We start from the raw sequence: 23,025 nt of genomic DNA, 5'->3' as shown, positions 1-23,025 counted from the left end.
TACCTCATTGCTCACATCAGGTTCAAGAGCAAAGTTGAATTTATCATCTTTCCTCCCCAGACATACTGTATTTTGCCATGTGTACTGCGCACTTTTGGCCCAAACATTTTAGAGAAAAATAAGGATGCACATTATACATGGGTATAATGATTACATATAATGGGTATAGTAATCCTGTGTATCATGTGCACAAAACATGGGTGAGCATTATACATGGCGAAATACAGTATTCCTTCCTCTCTCTTGTTCCCTGTCTAGGTTAATGGTACCATCAATCACTAGTTACCCAAGCCAGAGATCAACCTTAACTTCTGCTGTCCTCACCCTCCACATCTAAACCATAAGTCCTGTTGCTTCCCTTACTGAATATTTTTTGATTCTATACACTTCCCTACAATGTTACGTATTCTAGGCCCAATCATCTTTCCCTGATGAATGAAAGACACTCTTTACGTTTGTCTCTCCAACTCCCAGTCTTGCCTCTCTCATCCCTTTTGTGCTCTGTAGAGTGGCTTTTCTAATATAAATTTGATCGTTCAACTTCTCTGTGTAAAATACTTCAGTGGCATCTCATCATCCTCAGGATAAGGCCCACACACCTCCACATGTCACTCAAAGTTCACTAAATGGCCCCTGCCCGTCAGCCACCAGAGAATCACTATCTAACAGGACTTCCCCTGATGATGGAACTATTCCCTATCTGCACTGTCCGACACAGTAGCCACAAGTGGCTATCAAGCTCTCCAGGCACAGCTAGAGCAATTCAGGGGCTGCATTTCTAATTTTATTTACTTTGAATTAATTTGAAATTCAATTTATGTGGCTACTTGCTACCATATGGGACAACATAGCTCCAGGGCCTTATTCCACCACACCACTCTGTGTGGCCCCAGGAAACCCTATGCTTTGGTGACACTATACTTCTTGCAGTTCTTCAGTCAAGACATGCTCTCCTGCCCTGGCTGGAGTGGCTCAGTGGATTGAGCGCCAGTCTGCAAACCAAAGGGTTGCCGGTTCGATTCCCACTCAGGGCACATACCTGGGTTGTGGGGTCAGGTCCCCAGTTTGGAGCCTGTGAGAGGCAACCACACATTGATGTTTCTCTCTCTTTCTCCCTCCCTTCCCCTCTGTCTAAAAATAAATAAATAAATAAATAAATAAATAAATAAATCTTTTAAAAAAAAGACACACTCTCTTTCTTGTACTCTCTTTTCCTCTCTCATCACTTGAATAACCCTTACCTAGGCTTCATGACAAGATTTTAGTCTTATTTTCCCAGGAAGCCTTTTCTCATCCCCCATGCTGAATGACGTGGCTTCTTTAGAAGCCTCTGTTTCCACCAGTATGGCATTGACCACCCACCACTGTAATTGTCAGTCTGCTCCTCTGCATTCCCAGTAGACCATGAGCTCCTTGAAGGCAGGACTATGGGGCATTGGTCACTGTGTTTCCAGCACAGTGTCTGGAACTTACAGACATTTAAAGAACGAGTGAATGGGTGGTTTCACACAAACTCTATCATATCAGTCTTAGCTGAGGGTAGGCAGACTCACAGATGAGATTAGTTAAAGACCAAAAGGGTTAGCCATGCCATAGCCTTTGCTGTGCTTCCACAAAATGCCAACTTACTAAATTGGTAAAAGGCATTTCCTTCCCTAACAGGCTGGTCAGAACAGCTAGCAATTGAAGATAATCTGCACTTCCTGGGAAATTTAGTGCAAGAAGCCAAGCCTTTCTCACATTGGTTTTATTATGTTTTTTTTTTTTTATTCGAATGTCCCCAAAAGTGTAGGGGACTCAGGATACCACACCTGCTGGCTGGGCATTGTGGTAAATTAAAACTTTAACATGTTTTCATTGCTCTGTCATTTGTTTGGAAAGACAATGCTAGTCCTCTGGCATAGACAGATAACATGACATTAACTAAAATAATCACCATGACTTGCTTTAAGATTCACGAAATAAATGAAATATATTATTAATCAATATGAGTTAATTCATAATTTAAGTCAAGTTGGTTTTGACTACTTAAATGTCATATGGGTACAAACATTGCTCTTGCTTTGTTTCTAAATTACCACTAAATAACAGTAATCACTGACTAACCCACTCCTGCATCTTGCCGTTACTTAGCACGACATTTAAAATTGTATTTTGACATGTTTAAGAAACATGAATTGTTTTGCTCTGTTTAACGATCCATTTTGAAAAATGGAGTCAGGTACCCTGGAAAGCACTAATTCACCTTATGACTGATCACTGTAATTAGCTCAGTCTATATTAAGAAAACACTTCCATTACGGTATTCCTTCACTTATTCATTCAAAAATAATAGTAAGTTCCACTTCTGGCTCTGAAGTAGGATATCATGTCAAATGATCACCAGCTGGCCTCTGCCTGTCTCTAGAGCAGCACTGTCTGCTAGAACAGTCCGTCATCACAGACACGTCCTCTGTCTGCGCTGTGAGCAAGGGGTTACGAAATGTATAGGAAATGGTCCCTGCTTCTAGCAACTTTAGCCTTAATAGGCAAGTTGTTACCACAATAATTAAAACCACAACAACTCAGAAATTTGTTTAAATCACTTTGGGAGTCTGAGATACTCCCTTTGATTCAGGTAAAGTAGTCATAAATAACGATAATAATACTTTTCCTTGCTACTTCTCGCTATCGTGGTGAGAGTCAGATGGGGTCATGTATTCTAGTCACTGAACGAATACGGCTGTGCCTCCCAGGTGTGCACCTTCAGTGAGTCAAGTTCGGTTGGGTTGGGAGGACACTGACACAGTCCCCACCCTCCTGGGTGGAAGTGCCTTGCTGAGGTTGCTATTGTCTTGCCTGTTCATCCAAACCTGGTTCCTCCCTGAAGCCCAGGAGTCAATGGCTCCAGGGTGAGCCTCATGGTTCAGGGAGGAGAGGCCCTGAGTCCCAACCTGACTGCACTTCTGAAAAGTGTGACTTTGGCTGACTGCTAACCTCTCTGTGCCCCTCGACTTCATCATCAGTAAAATGAGGATATTAATACCTATCATTTGAGGCTGTTGGTATATTAAATAAAATCACATGTAGAAGAGCTTAACACATTGCCAGACAATCTAGAATTATTAACTACTGTCAGGGTTTCCTCTGTTCGCCTTCCTCCAAGTCCTTATCAAGAGCACTTAGCCACAACACTATCCTCAGCAGTCACAGGACCTGGTGCAGAGCAGGGAATTTTACCCAAAATAAGCTGGAGAGATGAAAGAAGCCTGGCAGGAGAAACGACTGGACACAGCAAAACAGGCTACGCCATCCCCATTTACCCAGTTCCCCTCAGCACGCCGAGCCAGGGCATGCTGGCCCAGCCAGTGGAACTAATTGCCTGTCAAAAAACAGACTGGTGACTTGGGCTCTGAAATTAAAATCACTTCAGCCATGTTCTGATTGCTTCGCAAACAAATTATGGGCCAATCAATTTTGCTCACCCAGGCTTTGCACGCCTGTTAATTTTGTGCAGGCGCTTTGTCAGGATGCACCAGAGGACAACCCATTTGGAGAAGGACAATGCAAGTGACAGAAGAGTGGACTGTATAACCAGCCAAGTGTTAGAATGTTTCTGATATTTAAGTACAAATCCTCTTTCTTAACCATACACCCTTGACACAGTACAAAGAACCCCTAGTACAAGAGATCCTGGTGGACCTGGCAGGCTACAACAGAAATCTCTATTAATTCTAATCCTTTTTCTTTCTTTTTCTCTCCCCACACCCACCACCCGTAGCAGCTGAAGGTGAAGTAAGAACAGAAGAGTGCAGGAGCTAATGGTGTGGGGGTGCTAACACCAAGAAACCAGGGACAGAATGAGCAGAGCCTTGTGTTTCAAGGCTCTGATAAGCCATGTGCCCCCACATGTACGCCACAAAGCAGAGGTTACTGTGTCATTATTGGCTTTGTCATTGGAGACAGGAACACCAGATCGTTTGGGAGCTGTGGGCACCTTAAGAGCAAGAATTCTAACCTGAGCTCCAGGAATGGGCTTCAGCGGTTGTTCCAAAAATCCCTGACAGCGTTTTCAAAATTGTGTGAATTTAGTTGCTTTACTCCAGGGGGATTAATTCAGAGAATTCAGAGGCCCTAAAACCATATTGTTTGATATGTTAGTCACTAGTCACCTGAAGCTGCTGAAATATAGCTTCATTGAGCACTACATTGAGATGTGCTGTGTCAAATGCATCAGATTTGAAGATTTAGTATGAAGAAGAGAATGTAGGCTATTTCATTAATAGCTTTATAGTCATTACATATTGAAATGGAAATATTTTAGATATGTTGGTTTAAATAAAAATATTATCAAATTCATTTAACCTGTTTCTTTTTACTCTTAATGTAGCTACTAGAAATTTTAAAACTTTCAAATTTGCATCTGTGGCTCACATTATAGATTGCCCAGCAATCTGGTTTTAATAAGCCCTGCTTGAAATTAGCACATGATCACATGATGCAAGTGATTCCCATGCATGCTCAAGTCTAAGCGCTACTAATGATCGCTGGGCTATAAACAGAAAATGACTCATTGAAATCATAAATTGAACTGTCATATGGATGGAAACTCTCATTAGTAAGGCCAGTGCAATCTTTCTCTAAGAGGCAAATCTGCCTGGGAAGCTGAGCATTCATGAAAAGGTTGCTTAGTGAGCCTGAAATCAGAGCAAGGAGAGTCAGATGTGTGATTCAAACTCTTCCCTCTGTTTGTGATTTGCATTTCAACTCTCCCCCACCCCCACCCACCTTGTGAAGATGAGCTCACCCTTGCTGTACTATTGCAGGTGGTAAAGAGAGGAATCTAGAGAACCAACTGGTAAAATTGCTCCTATCCCAAGTTCACTTGCAGAATATGTTTTACTAAATCCCAAACTGAAACTCCCTTCAGTTAATGATGTTAACAAGTAGACATCATAGATGTGCCAACCCTTGATTTATAGACACTGGTTATGACCAAAATAGTCAGTACAGGTACACATACACCCAGAAGTATCCAGCAGACAGACCTCTTTATGAGCTTATTTTTTGGGCTATGCAAGTTCCTTCTTAATGTCTTTTCCCTTAAGGCAAAAGCTAACAAGTGTAGAGTTAATCCTTCCCTGATTATTTCCCTTACGCATGGATTTTCTTCTTATAATATAATTAGGGGTTCCGTTTATCTGGGTAATTCTAAGTGGTGCACTGACATTCAGTCTTTGCCAAGACCTCTGCTCTACCTCCATCCATGTCCTTGGCTAAGCCCACTCTGAAAGTCCCAACAACGCTGTACATACTGGTTATGTGATTTATCCAACACATTCACCAAAATTTCCATCTTGTTTTATTTTTTATTTGTATTAACTCATCTTAATGATAAAATGTGTCCAGTTTTCACCTTCTTTATACAACCTTCTATAAAATCCAACTTTGACTTGTAATTTTTAAACATTACTTATATTTTCATTTTTACTAATCCTATTTCTGTCAGTTTAATTCTCTCCTTCCACACACGTTTCCCCTTTCCTTCATTATCCCCTACACACGATCCTGTATCCCTCCCCCGTGCTGAATAGACACTGCAGTGTTTCCTGCTTTGAGCTGGTCACCTGCTTCTGATTAATAATTTTTTTTCTCTTGGAAATGTTAACATCATCTATTATATTTGAGCTGGACTCTAAAGCTCTTCCTAACTTTGGCCTTGAAAGAGTACTATGTTCAAGATACCACTGCTATACCAAATCTTAAAAATGATGTTAACTTCTAGTTCTCAATTCTCAGCTTTCCAAGAGACTCTCTGGCACATCTGTATCTCTTCTGTGTCCCTATCTTCTCTCTCTGCAGCTACAATAATATAAAAGTCCATACTGAGTTCTGGCCAAGATGGAGGTGTAGGTAGGAACCCTTTACGTCCTCACACAATCAAAAGGAGGATAATAACCAAGCTAAAATCAATAAACAACCAGAAGTGCCAGAAAATCAAACTGAATGGAACTCCAACAACCATGGAATTAAAGAAACAGGCAACCAGAACAACCAGACTGGTAAGGCAGTGGACGGAGAGAAATCTAGGTGAGGTAGCAGACTGTGGGGGCAGGGCTGGCTGTGGCCCGGTGGCAGGCTGGGAGGGTGGTGTTGATTAAGGGGAAACTGAGAGTCAGAGCTGGCTGTGGAGGACAGCGGTTGCTGCAGTGGGAGAAACTCCCAGTCTGACATGAGTCCGTTGGAAAGTGCACTACAGACAAGCAGGTGAGTCACCCTATTCCCTCCTGGGCCCCTCCACCACTCACAGCAAGGCAGTGCAGCAAGGAGGTTTGCCCTGCCCAGGTGTATTCCTCAGGCCCCACCCCCTTACAACTTATCAGGGGCCCCAAACAAAAGAAATAGGGCCCAAACTAAAGAACAGAGCAAAGCCTCAGAAAGAGAGCTAAGCGATGAGGAAATAGCCAACCTATCTGATGGAGAATTTAAAGCCCTAGTAATCAAAATGCTCACAGAACTGATTGAGCTTGGTTGAAAAATGAAAGAACAAATGAAAGATACCCAAAATGAAATAAAGCAAAATATTCAGGGAACCAACAGTGGCAGGAAGGAAACCAGGACTCAAAGCAATAATCTGGAACAAAAGGAAGAAATAAACATCCAACTGGAACAGAATGAAGAAACTACAACTCAAAAAAGTGATGAGACTCTTACAAACCTCTGGTACAACCTGAAACATTCCAATATCTGAATTACAGGGGTGCCAGAAGAAGAAGAACAACAGCAAGAAATTAAAAACTCATTTGAACAAATAATGAAGGAAAACTTCCCCAATCTGGAGAAGGAAATAGACTCGCAGGAAGTCCAGGAAGCTCAGAGAGTCCCAAAGAAGTTGGACCCAAAGAGGAGCACACCAAGGCACATCATCATTAAGTTACCCAAGATTAAAGACAAAGAGAGAATCTTAAAAGAAGCAAGAGGAAAGGAGACAGTTACCTACAAAGGAGTGCTCATAAGAGTGTCAGCTGATTTCTCAAAAGAAACCTTGCAGGCAAGAAGGGGCTGGAAAGAAGTATTCCAAGTCATGAAAGGCAAGGACCTATATCCAAGATGACTCTATCCAGCAAAGCTATCCTTTAGAATGAAAGGGCAGATAAAGTGTTTCTCAGGTAAGGTCAAGTTAAAGGAGTTCATCATCACCAAGCCATTATTATATGAAATGTTAAAGGGACTTATCTAAGAAGAAGAAGATAAAAAATATGAACAGTAAAATCACAACAAACACAACTATCAACAAATGAACTTAAAAGAAAAGACAAACAATGAAAACAAAAACTAAGCAAACAACTAGAACAGAAACAGAATCAGAGAAATGGACATCACATGGAGGGTTTTCAGTGGAGAGGGGGAAGGGAGGAATGGGGGAAAAGGTACAGGGAAGAAGAAACATAATCAATTGGCATTAAATAGATGGGGAGAGGTAAAAGCTGGTATAGGAAACAGAGGACTCAAAGAACTCATGTACAACCTGGGACATAAACTAAGAGGGGAGGGAAGCTGGAGGATCGGGGAGTGCAGGGTGGAGGGGGGAGAAAGGGGGAAAAATGAGACAATGGTAATAGAATAATCAATATAATATACTTAAAAATAATATAAAAGTCCATGTTCATAATATTGATCCTTCAATTCTGAAGTCATGCAGTTCCTTATATGTGTACTGCATCTTCTCCAGAGAGGTAGACAGAAATCATTAACTTTACACTTGTTAAAAAGGTACTTGTTAAAAATGTTGGAGCATGAAAGTGAGGGGCCCCGAACTTCAGCTTCATTAACATCCCAGCAAATCTACCTTTATATCTCAGAAAAAATAACAACATTGTAACAGTGGCCCGCCTGAGATTACACATTAGCTTGTGATAGATCGCTGGCCTAAACCAGGCTGACTCCTGGTTCACTATTTTTGTTGTTTTTTTTTTATTTGTTTGTTTTCACTAGAGTTAACTTTCTATCTCATCCTGGCCAAGGGCATTCGTTTTTCACAAAAGTCATAGCATTTCTTTTCTCTTCTAAAATTAGTGAATCATAGTTGCCATTGAATTTCAAGGCCAGTGCCTATACAAACTGGCCAATTGATAAGCAGGTACTTTTCACTGTTTCCCCTCTAACCAATGTTCTTCTACTGTTTTTGTTCTTATTTGGATAAAAAAGAGAAATGAGAATTCTGCTATTACAGATAAACCAGGAAAGTTTTGTGCCCAGCAAAGTACCATGTAAATAAAGCACTATTTCCTTAAAACAGCATACCACCAATACAATTAAAATACAGAAAAGTTGAAAATTAAGCTAGAGACAAGAGCATCATTTTAAACTACCCATTTGCTCAGTAGTGATTTTTAAAATCTTGTGGTTCATGAAATGAATTTTTTTCTTCAATGTGAATGCCTTGACTCAGGAAATATTCCAATTTCATTTCACCTCAACTATCTTGTAGCCAAGGTGCATGGTTAACTGAGGGGTCAATTGATCAAATAATAGCTGACTGGCCAAAAAGTGACTCTGAGGTTTGGCAGATGGAAAATGAACTTTTCCATTCTTTCCTCTGTGAGTTAAGTGCCACACAAATTATTCATCACGCTGCTGAGAGGTGCAGTGAGTTAATAAATCATAAGAATGGCTCAATGTTAGTTGCTCACATCCATTAAATCTGACTTGCTGTGGTTGACGGTGGGGCCAGAGAGAATCGAGAGGACTTGATGTCAGAAGCAGTGTGATTAAATCAGAATCTTCCAGGTCTATGGCTGTTTTTCTCTGACACATGCCATATCTTTTTCAACAGTAACCCTGCTACTATGCTCTTGATTGAAAAAGCAAAGGTAGTTAAAACCTAAAACAAATGGTCTTACTTTCAGTTGGTGAAACACGCACATGCAGTCATAGAGACGGCCACTCTCTGCTTCTGATCCAGTGAAAAATTCTTAACCATGTCAAGGCCATGCCAATGTCACATGTGTAGGTTGTTCAGTGTGTCTCCTAGTGCTCTCTCGTTGGTACTGGATCTTGGTCCAGTCTCTTGAGTAGAACCTCCCATCAGAAGATTCCCCTCCATTCCTTCCTTCTAAAAAACCCTATCTCTCCCATTACTCCCAGGGTCCTTTTCACCCCCCAACTTTTTTCCCTCATCAAGGTCCTGCCTGTCCTGTGTCTTACCTTCACCGTGAGTTATAAGTCATGTTGTGTCTCTGTCTAGTGTCTCTGTCTAGTGTCCCTGAATGGATAGAATGGGTAGAGTTCGATTCACATCTGCATCATAGTGAAGGAGAGGAGAGAAGCTCTCAGATAAATGATCTGAAAGACAACTAGCACTTTTCAGTTATAGTGGTTAAACCCCAGCCACCTCATCTTCTGCCGTATCTCTCTAGAATATCTATGTTCCATCTAGCGTTACAGTATATCCTAAGGGTTCGCCTATCTCCATGGCCTTTGTAAGTGACAGCCTCAAACTGGGCATAAACAGAGGAAATAAAAATCTCTCTCTCCTCTTTCTCCCTTTCCCTTTCCCCTCCATCTACCTCCCTACACTCATTTTCCTTCTCTCTCTCCCTCTCTCTTTCTCTCTCTCTCTCTCTTTCCCTCTCTCTCTCTCTCATCTCAGTCCCATTTTATGGCTTTCCAACTTAATATTCCTACTACCTTAGTCACACACTCTCCATATCCATTCCCATACATGTTCTCCGATTTCTGTCTGTATAAATGGGAAAAAAACCCCTGCAGTTCTTTATGTGTGTATTGCACCTCCTCATGGGAGTTAATAATTAACTTCACACTTGTTAAATATGTACTAAAACATTGGAGCATGTAAGTGAGGGGCCCTATCATTAGCATCATAGAAAATCCACTTATGGATCTCGGAGTAGGGGGGAACCAACAAGATTGTGACTGCAGCTGCCTCTTTGAAGAGAGGCATGGGATTTGGAATCAACTTTTCTTGTATATGGGGGAAAGCAGAAATAAGGGCAACCACTACAACAATATGAAAAGTATGCATGACTTCCAAGCCAGGAGAGAGAGAACGAAGAAAACTCAATTGATTCGATCTGTTTAGGTAGAAAAGGAGAGTGAATCAGCACGGATCATTCTCTGAGTCATGCACTTGCTCACTCAGTAGAGTTTTACTGATTATCAGGTACATGCCAGACACCTCGTCCCTGTTCACATTCAGAGTGGGATATGCAGGAAATGCCTGTTTCCCCAATCCAGGGAAACTTAGAAGTAATTATCCCCTAGTTTATAAGTTTCTCGGTGTATTCTGTAATTTATTAAGTGAACACCATTTTGAAGACTTGATCAATTCTATAAGGACATAAGCTATCCTGGCTTTCTCCTTCTCAAAACTCTCATTCATTCCAAGATTTGGCTCTGTGAAATAAACACGAGCCACAGGGGTCCCCACACAACAGCTGCCATGAGGCAATATATTTCTTCAACCCAAGAATCTCTGACGGCTCTCTTCTTCTTTCAGTAGGAAGCTTTAAACTCCAAAATGCAAACAATGAGAAACTGATACAGAAGCAGAAAATATTTGACTGAAGTCCTTTTTTCCATTTCCTAAACCAATAGAACATGAAAAAATTATAGAATTTTGAACCTGAAAAGAATACAGGAGACTGTCTTTTCTAACTTCACTTTAGATGTGACAAAAGTGAGGTTCGGTGAGGCTGGCAGAACACAGAGCCAGTTAGCGGAGGCCAGCCTGCTCCCCAGTCTCCAACTATTGATCCATGGAAAAAGCAAAGACAACTCACTTAAAGAACACTCCCCAAAAATATCCACTCAGGCTTTCAGCTATTTATTGAGCACCTACTGTTTTCTGCTCATTGTTCTAGATGCTAAGCAAATGAGTGGCCTGACCCCTGTTCGCTAGGAGTCCACAATGCAAGATGAAAGATATATTCTGCGGTGTTTACACAAAGTAACACTGCTCACTTGAATTTCACATTTGCTTTTATTATTTGCTTTAAGATAACAAGTGAACCAGTTCATGGGGATCTGTAAACAACTTCACTGGCTCAGGGTTTTCCAAGGACACCACATGAAGGCAGCTCTGTACTTAGGAAGAGTCCAGATGATCCCACAGAATCCCAGGAAAATGCTGGCCTCACCTGAGGGACAGCAAATAGTCTTCCTTCCCCATGCTCAAGGCCAACCCCATATGCTACACTGGAAAGTGTGCTGGAAGGAAAACCAAGAGACCTAGGCTATAGGCCTTTTTTTAACACCCGAAATATTGATTTTTCCCATCTACAAACATGTTTTGAAAAGTTGAAAAAAGATAATAATGAGAAAGCAGAGGTTGGGTGTGTTGTTGTTGTTGTTGTTTTAGAGAAATCAATCACCTCCCGGCTCTGGGTCTTGTTTTCCTTGCCAGTAAACTGGGTGTGTTAGACTAGACCGAGGATGCAGACATAAATGCCCTCTGGACCTGGCAGAAAGTAGAAACAACAGAAAAAGGGGCACCTTTGCTGTAAAACAGTAGTTTGTTGGGGTCCATGGCACAGGAGGCAGTGCAAGCCCATGAGAACACACACACACACACACACACACACACACACACACACACACCCTGTGACTGAGGAATCAAACTGAGATCCCCCGAAGACAGTTTCAAGTGATCCATAAAAGGTACAGCCTTGAGTTTAAGCAACACATGAGTTTAAGTTGCTGGTGAAGAGGATACTCCACCAGATAACTTCCTCCCCAGGAAAACCAAGGACAGTAGTCCCGCCCTTATCCTTGGAGGTACGTTCCAAGATCCCCAGTGGACACTTGAAACACCAGATAGTACTAAAGCCTCTGCCAGAGGCTTCAGCTCTGCCAGAATGTGACAGCTGCTTCCTCATAACAGATGCAGCCCCTCCAGCAATTTTTATTTTATTTATTTGTATGTTTTGTTTTAACTTTGAAAGTACAGGTACTGCAGACTTACAGAACACATCAGTCCTGAATCTGCGTGACCATCCCTGACTTGCAGTAAATGGCTTGATGTCACTCATATAAGGGGGTTCCTTGCTAAAGTCTTCTTATGGGCTCAGTGCTCTCAGGTGCAACACGTTGCCATCAACCCAAACGCATTTTCTGTTCACGTCTTCCACCCACTGTTTAGTGCCTTTTCTGTCTTAAGTAGCTACTTGTCACTCACTGTGGCTGTATCATCTGTAGTTTGAGGTGCAACAGCAACACTAGCATGCATTTCTTCTTCCCTTCTCACAGATAGAAGATCCCTTCTTACTGTAGATCTTTAGCATCCTCAGCATATGATTTTCCCCCTTACTTATTAAGTTGGGAACTTTCACCCTTTCACTTAAAGGAAGCACTCTACATGTTCTCTTTGGCATGTCCAAATTGTCATCATCACCACTCTTGCACTTTGGGGTTGTTACTAAGTAAAATAAAGGTTACTTGAACTCAAGCACTGTGACACCACAACAGCCGACCTGATAACCATGGTGGCTGCTAAGTGACGACCAAGTGGGTAGTGTGCATAGTGTGGACACACTGGACAAAGGGGTGATTCATATCCTGGGCAGGGCAGAGCAGGACTGCACACAATTTCATCCTCTTACTCAGAAGGGCTTGTAATTTGAAACTTATGAATTGTTTATTTCTGTAATTTTCCAATGTTTTCAGACTGTGGTTCACTGGGGGTAATGGAAGCCATGGAAAGAGAAACCGCAGATGGGGGAGACTACTGTAACTGGAGTACAAGGGTGTGAAGAGCCAATAAGACTGGGGTTGGGGGAGAGGTAGGGAAATGGTGCAGGGAGGAGCAGAGAATAGGGGAGCAGAAGGATATTGGGGCTGATGGTGATGGCTTGAAGCAGACAACTGGTAGCAGTTAATCCATTCTACCAATGCACCCCAGAAGCCTGTGGTTTTCCCTGGAATTGAATGTACTCTAAATGATCCTGTGTCTTCTGGCCTTGGGCTATTTTCTTGCATCACCAGCTCTTCCATAGTTTCCTTTGCAGATTGTTTCTAAATATGGCATGCTGTGTGCTCTTCTGCAAAGGGGCTTTGCCACTATTCCATCAAGAGATGGAGGGGCCAATTTGCCCTCCTCTTGAATTCAGGGTGGGTCTGACTTGCTTTGACCAATAGCACATGGGAGAGGCGATGCTGTATAAATTCCACACTGAGCCTTTAAGAAGACTTGCAGCCTGCAGTTTACCCTCTTCAAAGCCTTGAGCTGCCAAGAAAAGAAGTCAGGGCTGTTTTGCTGGAGACACAAGTTGAGCAGAGTGGAGATCTTCAGCCAACAGCCAGAACCTAGGCCCAATATGTGAGGGAGGTCATCATGGACATTCTAACTCCAACTAAGACCAAATGCAACCACTTGACTGATCCCAGAGGAAGCAGAATTGTCCAGTTGAGCTCAAACCCAGGGAGTTATGAGAAATACTAAATCTTTATTGTTTTAAGCCACTACTCTTAGATCACAAAGCACTAGGTAATTGGAAACAGAGACACAAAGTTATAGCCATTCAGACACCACTAGGACTCTTAGGCCAATTCTTTGACTTTATAAAAGTTAAGTCATAGTGAGACATCCAGAACTAGAGCTTGTTTTTTAGAAAGACTGTCTTCAGTAGCACCTGCATGGTTTTCCCCAGTATGACTGAGTTCACTTGAGAACTTGGAAGCTGTAAAACAGTACAAATGTCACATCTGAGCCCCCTGTTTAATAGAACCTAAGGCCAGAAAGGTTAAGAAGCTGGCTCAAGGTCACACAGCCATTGAATAGTCAAGCTGGGACTTGAATTCAAAGTTCATGAATTTTAATCTTCTTCTCTTTCCAATAAAACATGCTGCTTCCTACCATTTCACAAAAAGATTTCCATAACATCAGAATTATAAACAAATTCCCAGGCAAGATAGTACTCTCAGAAAAAAATGGTTGGCAAATCCTTTGCAGTCCATTAGGCAAAATGTAGTGTGCTATGATATAGAGAACACAGGTTTTGGGGGTCAGAATATCTGGGTCAAAGCCCGAAGCTTCCACATATTCCCTGTGTAACCTTTCTAAGCCCATTTCTGTATTTGTGAAGCGCTCCCAGGGCTGTAAACATGAACATGCTTTACAACTGCTAAAAGCACTCTACAAATTTAATAGCAACTATTAATAGGAAAGCATCCTGTACTAATGACTTGACACTGTTCCCTTAGACTCTCAGGAGAATTTCCTGAGAGTTGACTTTGGAGTTGAAATTTGCCTCCACTGTAAAAATAGACTAGATATTACTGAAAAGGAAGCTTAAGCCTGGCTGCCTCGCCTAGGAACCTTCTCCTAGACTCCAAGAGCAGGTGGTACCACTGCCAAGGACTGGTGGAGCTGGGAGAGGCAGACATTCAATGAGGCCCGAGCCAGCTCCATGCACACTTCACCCCATTTCATGTTGGTGTGCACATGAGGCAGTGTGGCCCCTAATTCCCCTGAGTAACAGGGTTGGACAAGATCCAAAGCATGATTCCAGGCTGCAGCGCATAGTTCCCAAGGATTCAGAGCACATGCTGCCTCTAGACCCTGCAAGCACACCTTGCAGAACACTTATCACTCCCTTGGACCCCTGGATATAAGGAAGTGTGCTTCCTAAGACCTGTGTTAAGAAGGCATGACCAAGCTTGCCCTTGTCCCAGGCACTGGGAAACATCACTATCTTTAGGAAGCAGTGTTTGATCTGCACCTTGATAATCACCTTTTCTTCCCAAGGCAAAAGAATATCTCAGTCTTGTTTGGGGTGGGGGATGAGATCTGCTAACTTTTCCAAGGGGAAATATGTGACCTCCACTTGGGAGCCATCACCTTGACCCACTTCAGCCTGTTTTGGGCAGCCATTCCTATTTGGATTTCCCAACTGTGCACATTCTCTGTGCCCCAGAGACTTGACACTTTTAAAATTTTTTTTTTGTAAAACAAGATGTGGCTTCACTTCACATACCCCATGGAAAACATAAATTTGCAAATCCGGATCCAAAGCAGTGACTGTGCTATCAATTCTGTGTGCGAGTGAAGGGGGTCTGGTGGCAGAAGGAGATGTGCCATGAATCTATGATGCTGACTACTTAGCTTCAGGATGCATCACGGTGAAGAATCAAAGAGAGAAGCCTCAGGGAGCACCCAGGATGGCTTCCATGGCTGCATGAGAGGGAACGCTCAATTTTCTTGAAAGAAGAGGGAGAAAGGACTAGTTTAATAAAAAGGTGGGACTGACTTTGGGGAGCAGTGAAAGACAAGGTATGCAAGGCGTAGTTGGGCCAGACTGTGGGAGGCCATCAAGGTCAGATACAGAAATCCCCGTTTGGGGGGATTCGGGTCCCAGGCTTGTTGGTGTCCCTTTCAATAGACCCTTTCCTTCATTTTCCAACCCACTCCAACCATTGAACTGCTAGTGTATAGTCTTCTCTTGTTAGAGTACAAGCTCCATAAAGCACAGATTTTTGCCTATTTTGTTCAAGAATGTTTCTCCACCTCCTAGACCAGTAGATGCTTAAGAAATATTTGTTGAAAGAATGAACAGATTCAATAACATGTAGCGGGCAGAGAGGGGAAAAGAAGACAATGATCCTTTTAGCTCACTGATAGAGTCTTTAACTTTACTGTGAGAACAAACTGAAGAGTGACAGAATTCAATTTTCTCTAGTGGTTAGATTTGGAATGAAGAATGTTTTCGGATGATAAATATAACTTGCTGTAAAATGTGGAAAGTCTCTTGTCTTAGGAGGCACTACAACTTCCAGATCTTCACTTCTGTATCTCTTCCCATAACAATGTAAGTTCTAATTCCTACAATCAATCTCTTCCCCTATCATTCTTGTAGGGACTCTGTTCTCCTGCCAAGATTTCAATCAAACCTTGATTAAAAAGTTGTTGATACTATAATTGGTCCCAGTAGAACAGAAGGATGAAGATGGGAATCTGGAACTGGTTCTCTGATTGGCTAGTTTTAAAGGTGCTATTGGTAATGTTTCCACTGGTAAAAGGTACACAGACAGACAGTTCATGGCATAGAGTGACCAAAAAAAGTTACGTAAAATACTGTCTGTATCACCTGGAGCCAAATTTCTACTGAAGGTAAAGGCTGTGGATTATCAAGTAGTCGCTCCTATAGAAGATTTTAGTGTAAATGTAGTACAGGGACTATGGAGTTGGTTGGTTGCTTGCTTCTAAGTGAGCTGGAGAGATTGGAGAAAGAAATGATAAACTTAGAGCTTTGCATTTCCAGCTAAATATCTGTATAAGTTATCAGAAAGCTTCTGTGACTTCTCTGAAAGGAACTGTAGCCACAAGGTTGGATTTTTGAAAGCCTAAAGCCTAATTCTGCAAATGGGGTGCTTTCCTACAAGACAGAGTGAATTCAATAAACCAGAGGCAAATATACAGTGCCCTTTTCTCATAGGTTGAATGCTCATGCCTGAGAAGCAAGGGGTAGAAGTGGGAATAGCTCTTCTCATTATGAGCCTTAATAACCCACCTCAAGAGTTTGGGTTCTTTATGTTGATAATGCAGCCTTAAGTTTAATGGTTCTGTAAGGCATCCTGCCCAAGAGATAAGTGATTCTACCAATAAACATAGTCTGTGCTCCACTGCATTGGAAGCTGGGATTTTCCTCTAGTCAATTTGGATTCTTCATGCCAATGAGCCAACCCTCAGTTCTGAGAGCTCGATTTTTATTTACTATGTCAGTTGGTCTTCCTTACCATCTGGTTTCCCATTGAGTTTGGCCAATGGGAAGCACTGGCAGAAGATTCAAAGGATGGGAGGAGAGAGGACTGAAGTATTTATTTACCAGCCTCCCTCCCTGCTAGGTTGTGGGTTGACAGTGTCTGCATTCCTCTACCAAAGACTATAGTTCCCATCAGGTGGACCTCTCATACAGCTCTAAGTCTCTCTCACTTCTAGAAACTGGATCTTTCTTTTGACTTCCCCAAGCCTAGGCCTAGGAATGGCTTCCTGCTGCTGTTAGACACTGAGTGCTGAACCCTACCCGCTCCTGGGTAAACAGTCTCTTCAGTCACCTTCTTTGAATACACAGGCCTTCCTGCCAGCTCCCCGACTAAAACAAGAAAGCTGTGATCTGCACCTCATTCTGGTCATCTTATTGAATGTTCTCATTGTCTCTCATAATTGTTGATTGCCTTGAACTTTCTAAGAACATAGTCATATCACCTATGAATAATTCACTTTGACCAGTAAAAGAAAAGATTTTTTAAGTAACAAAACGGGCAAAGATTTCTCAGAATACACAAAGCAAAAACTATAAACAAATTTGAAAGCCTTGAATTCACTGGAGTTTAAAAACTGTTGCTTTACAAAAGATATTCTTAAGAAAATTGAAAGGCAAACCCAGTCTGAGAGAAAGTATTGCAAAGCGTATATCTAATGAACTACTTTTATCCAGAAAACATAAAGAGCAATTAGAACTCAAGAACCAGAAGAACGACAAAAAAATTTTAATGGGCAAAACCAGAGATTTAAGTAGGCAAAAAATTTGAATGGATTATTTCATCAAAGAAGATAGATGAATATAAAGTAAGCAAGCAGAAATCCACATTAAAATTATACCCACTAGAGTGGCTAAAATTTACATGGCTGAAAATACCAAATGTTGTCAAGGATGTGGAATAGCTGAAACTCTCACATATTGTTGCCGGGAATGTAAAATGGTACACCACTTTGAAAAATGAGTTTCTTAAGAAGTTAAATACACATTCAACATGTGACTCAGCAACTCTACTTTTACACATTTACCCAAGAGAAATGAAACTTTTCTTGTGTGTCCACATGAGGACTTATACACAAATGTTCTTAGCAGCTCTAGTCATAATAGCCAACGATTGGAAACAACCCCAAACAATCCCATCAACAGGTGAATAGATAAATAAATTGTGTCATATTCATACAATGGAATATGGCTTAACATCAAAAAGAAATAAATTGCACATACATGAAATAAACATACAACAATGCAAATGAATCTTGAAATCTTTATGCTATATAGAAGATGGACACAAAAGAATATGTATCATATGCTTCCATTTACATGAAACTCTAGAAAGAACAAATCTAAACTATAAGGGCAAAGGCAGATCCACAGTTGCCTGAGGCTAAGGGTGTGGGAAATGGAGAAAAGAGGGACTAGGTTGGAGCGCACATTCTGCACGTTGATTGAGGTAGTAATTACAAAGATGTATACATGTATCTGAACTTGTTGAAATGTATACTTAAAATGTGTTTTATTGTTTGTAAGCTCTTCTTTGTTAATAAAGTTGATCAGGAAGAAAAAGAAGCAGAATAAATTGTTGCAATGTGAGCATGCTCAGACACTCTTCTCTACAAATCATCTGGGGATTGCAATTGCAGTTGTTCAGCAGCAGCCTCTGGAACTGTATTAAAGCCAGTAAACACGCTCCCAGATGCAGGAACATCAGTCATGATGAAGAGATCATATTTCAACTCTCGTTTGGGAGATCTGATATATTCCCTGACCTTAAATCGGCCACCACCACTGGCAGTGGAATACTGCAGTCTGCAGATAAAGACCTGGAGACTGATCTGTATCTTACTCTGTCATACAGTTTAACAGCAATAATTTTTCTCCTGTTATCAGACAAAATTCAAGACTGTAGGAAAACTATGCAGGATAAAGATTACAAATGAGGATGTGTACCCAGATTTAAAGGTGACTAGTTACCTCCAAGACAAGTAATTTCAAGGAGACGATCTTCAGATTCCAATAAAAACAGCTGTAAGTCAAGCTCTGTCTCTAACTGAATGTCACCAGCAGATACAAAAAAACCCTTAGTGGTTGTCAAGGCAAATCAATTGCAAAATCTCCCTCATTTCTTCCTACTTTCTCATTGCTGCACCCAGCAAGCAAGCAACAGCCTGAGCCAACAATTTGTCTTTGACTAAATGAGCTTTATTTTTTAGTTATTATCATTTTATCTTTTCATAGGTGGGGTGATGAAGCAAAATCTCTGCTAAACAGACCAAAACGTTTGTCACTAGGCCAGGAGTTAGATACACCAACAACCTAGACAACATATCTAGGCCTTTTTAAAAAATTACATGGGATCTGGCCTGGGGCCAAGTAAATGATACCAGATTGGCACAGACTGAGGCCATGGGGTGGATGCATTTAAGAGAAGAGTGTTGGCAGAGAGGCTGATTAAATGCATAGTATAGATGTATTTCCCTGGAATTCAAACAGCTGAAAATTCAAATAACAGAATTTTTTGCTGTATTATTCAAGATTATCTGATGTCCATACTGAAAAGACAAAGGTATTTCAAGAGTGTGAAGTGGTATCTGCATCAAAGAAAAGCTTAGATTTAGTATAATTCAACATTAAGTATGTTTATTATACTCCAGTTCTTTGAAAAAAGTGTTTATGACAATAACTCTCAATAAACCAGGATATTCAATTTATTAATCTAGGAGATCCTTATAAACTGAGACTATATAACTTTAATTTCATCCCAATACCTAGCATGGTGCTAAGTACAAAATGTGCATTCAATAACATTGAATTCAAATAAAAACATGCAACATGGTTCATTTTTTAAAGGAAAACCCCACATATGTGTTCATATATTCATACGAACACGAAAAAGTATGACAAGACTCACACCAAACTGCAATCAAGAACTATCTCATGGATTTGAAGCAATGGGAGGAATTTAACATTTCCTTCAATACATAGAACAATGGTCAAAATCACAGGCTCAGGAGTCAGACGAGGTTCAAATCCCAACCCTACCACTTCCCATGTGGGTCACTGGGCAAGTTCTTAACCTGTGTCCTTCATTCTCCCCTCTGTGAATGAGATCATAATAGTTCCAACCTCACAGGATTAAGATGAAGTTTGAGATAAGCCATGAAATGTGCTTCAGGGTGCTCGACATGCAGTAAGCCCTTGATTAATGTTTGTTGATGTTGGTATTTTGTTTGATACCCTATGGTGATTAAGCAGTACTTTTGAAATTAAGACAAACTATTTTATGCCAAAAATTTTTAAAGAAACTAAGTTATAATACAAGAAGAAAAAGGTGGGGAAAAGGACAAGAAAAAAAAGCAGGGAGAATGGAGAAGAGAAAAATCGATAGCTGTCGATTTCATCCTGAAGAAATCTCTCCTTGAGCCTTCCGACTAGCTGCAAGGTGGACTAGCTACTGCATGCTTGTTATACAGCTGTCATCGTGGATTTTCCTTCCAACGTCATCTTTGGGATGTTTTTTGTCCATCACTTACATTAAATCACATTTTCCTGGATCCCAGGTTTTACCTCACTTCATTTACTCTTTTGTTTTGGTAGGTCATATCCACCATTATCTTCCAAAGAGAGGGTGCATATCAGGTAAATTCTTTGAGATATGGCGTGCCTGAGAGGTCCTTATTAAACTTTCATACTGAAGTGTGCTTCTTATTAAGCAAGTTTCAGTGTCCTTGAACATTGTCTTTTAGCTTCTGACAATTATACAGAGAAGTTTAGTACCCTTCTGAACCTTGGTTTAAAACTTGAGTTTTCTGTCTGGAAGCTTTTAGGCTTTTCTCTTTGTCCCATGTACCCTAAAACAGGGGCCCCAACCCCGGGGCAGTGGACCTGGACTGGTCCATGGCCTGTTAGGAACTGGGCAGTGAGGGAAGCTCGCCTGAGGTCCACCTCCTGATCACCCCCCTTTGTGGAAAAATCTGTCCCTGGTGCTCAAAAGGCTGGGAACTGCTGCTCTAAACATTCACAATAGCTGGACTTAGTACTTTCATCCATTGTGCTTGGTACTCAATACACCTGAAAGGTTCCAGGAGATTTTCATAAATAATTTCAGTGATGACTTCCTCCCCTCTGTTTCTCTCTCCTTCCCTCTCTCTCTCTCTCTCTCTCTCTCTCTCCCCTCCCCCCTCCCCCTGTATTGTTTGTTCTCCATTTTTATCTCCCTATCTTTTCCCCTTTATATTTTGCAGAAACTTCAACCTAATTTTCCAAAATTTCTATGGAGTTAAAAATTTTTGTCTATGATGTTTTTAATTTCTAAGCACTCTTTTTTGCTCTCTGAATGTCCTTTTTTAAAGAAAAAAATATAGCATCTGCAGTCTTGTTTCATGGATGGTAAATATTCTCCTCAACCTTTGTGAATAAAAAGTTGTTGATTTTTTTCTCCAGGTTTTTCCTCCCTGCATTGTCTCTGTTTCTGCCAATTTGTTTTGTTTGTTTCTTTATTTTAGTCTCTATCTTTCATATTAGAGGCCTTCTCCACATGTCTGGCAAGCCTTCTCTGTCCATATTTCAAAGTGGGGCACTAAAAAGTTGATTGGAGTGCTTGTTGATTATGGAGAAGAAGGAAAAATGGCAAAAAGAAACAACTGCCATCTCTGCAGAAGAAGTCAGGAACCAAGTGTAGAGCTTTCTAAGCACAGAGGCCACGTAGTCCCTAGGTTAAATCCATTTCAAGGGGGTGTTCCAAGTTCTTCTGTTCTACTGGAATTGGGGTGAGTCAAGTATTGCTTAACACAAGGGGATCATAAATCACCATGACTATGTGGAGAGATTTCACTCAGTTTTATAGTTGCAGTGCAATTGATTTTTCTATCTTCTGTTATGGCACATCAACACGGGTGTTCAAACACAGGACATAGTAGCTCCAGGCCAATAGGCTGGTAGATCCAGCTCAGTAGCAGCTGGAGATCATGTCCATTTAAAGGCTATAAAATGTAATGGAGAACATTTTCCCCGTTCTAAGTGCAGAGGCCTCCACCATGCCAAGACAGATGTCCTCGTTAGCAGCCTCATGAAAGGGCCAGACATGAAAGTAAAGCCTGCAACTGAGTGGTCAGGATAGGTGCAGTGCCAACCAGCTGTGACAAGGAAAGTTGTTCAACTTTCTGGGCACGGGGCATGCCACAGTCCTCATGGCACATTTCCGCCAATGCACATTTTGGCATTTGCCAAGTGGCTATTGCATCCACGAGCTTCTCCTAATGGAGGGACTCAAAATGCTTCACTTGAATCTTTACAATATACATGACGATGAAGACAATTACAGACTAACAGCTTCAAGATGTGGAATGATCATTGCTTTTCTTCTTTATGCTTATAATAAAACTCATTAGAAACTTAATGATAATGTAAGGATTTTTTTTTCTGTATGCTATTCTGAAGGTCTGGCACTAATTAGAAACCCAGAGCTCTTTCCCCAGAGTCCAGGCAGAAGAAAGGGAAAGTCCAGTAGGATATCCATTTTTCCAATGAACCCTTACAAGGGTCTGTGATGTGAAAGCTTCTGTGTTAACTACATAGAGCACAGTGGTGAGGGATGGTATAAAGAGGAAGGTAGAAGAATATGGTTACCACTCTTCAGAAATTTATGATTTACTGTGTAATGACATAGATAGACCTAGGATTCTAGACTAGTCAGAGCACTTGAATTCATACCCTAGGCAGCAGTGTCCAAACCGTAGCCCACGGGCCACATGCAGCCCAGGATGGCTATATATGCAGCCCAACACAACATCATAAATTTACTTAAAGCTTTTTTTTTTTTGCTCATCAGTTTTTGTTAGTGTTTGTGTATTTAATGTGTGGCCCAAGACAACTTGTTTCTCTTCCAGTGTGGCCCAGAGATGCCAAAATTCTGGACACCCCTGCTAGTGAATACATGCTGTGTGACCCTGGGTAACACTCTCTTCAAGCTCCACTTCCTCATTGGTAAAATGGGGACTATGGTAGGACTGCCATGGTAGTATTGTTGTAGGAATTAAATGAAATAATATAGTTAAATTTTGTAGCATGTCTCATACATAGCTGAAGCTCATAATCTGTTCATTGTTATTATTATTGTAAATAACTAAAAGCAGATGAGTATCACATGAATTAGTGTGTTCATAAAGATAAAATTCAGTGCTTTGTATAGGAATATGCTTTGAAGGGGTTTGGGCCCCTGTGAGATTAGAAGTTTCACAAAACATTTGGCAAGACCCCTGACTGGTGTGGCTCA

Source organism: Phyllostomus discolor, chromosome 1 (genome assembly GCF_004126475.2).
Source record: "Phyllostomus discolor isolate MPI-MPIP mPhyDis1 chromosome 1, mPhyDis1.pri.v3, whole genome shotgun sequence".
Lineage (NCBI taxonomy): Eukaryota > Metazoa > Chordata > Mammalia > Chiroptera > Phyllostomidae > Phyllostomus > Phyllostomus discolor.
This window is presented reverse-complemented; position numbering follows the sequence as displayed.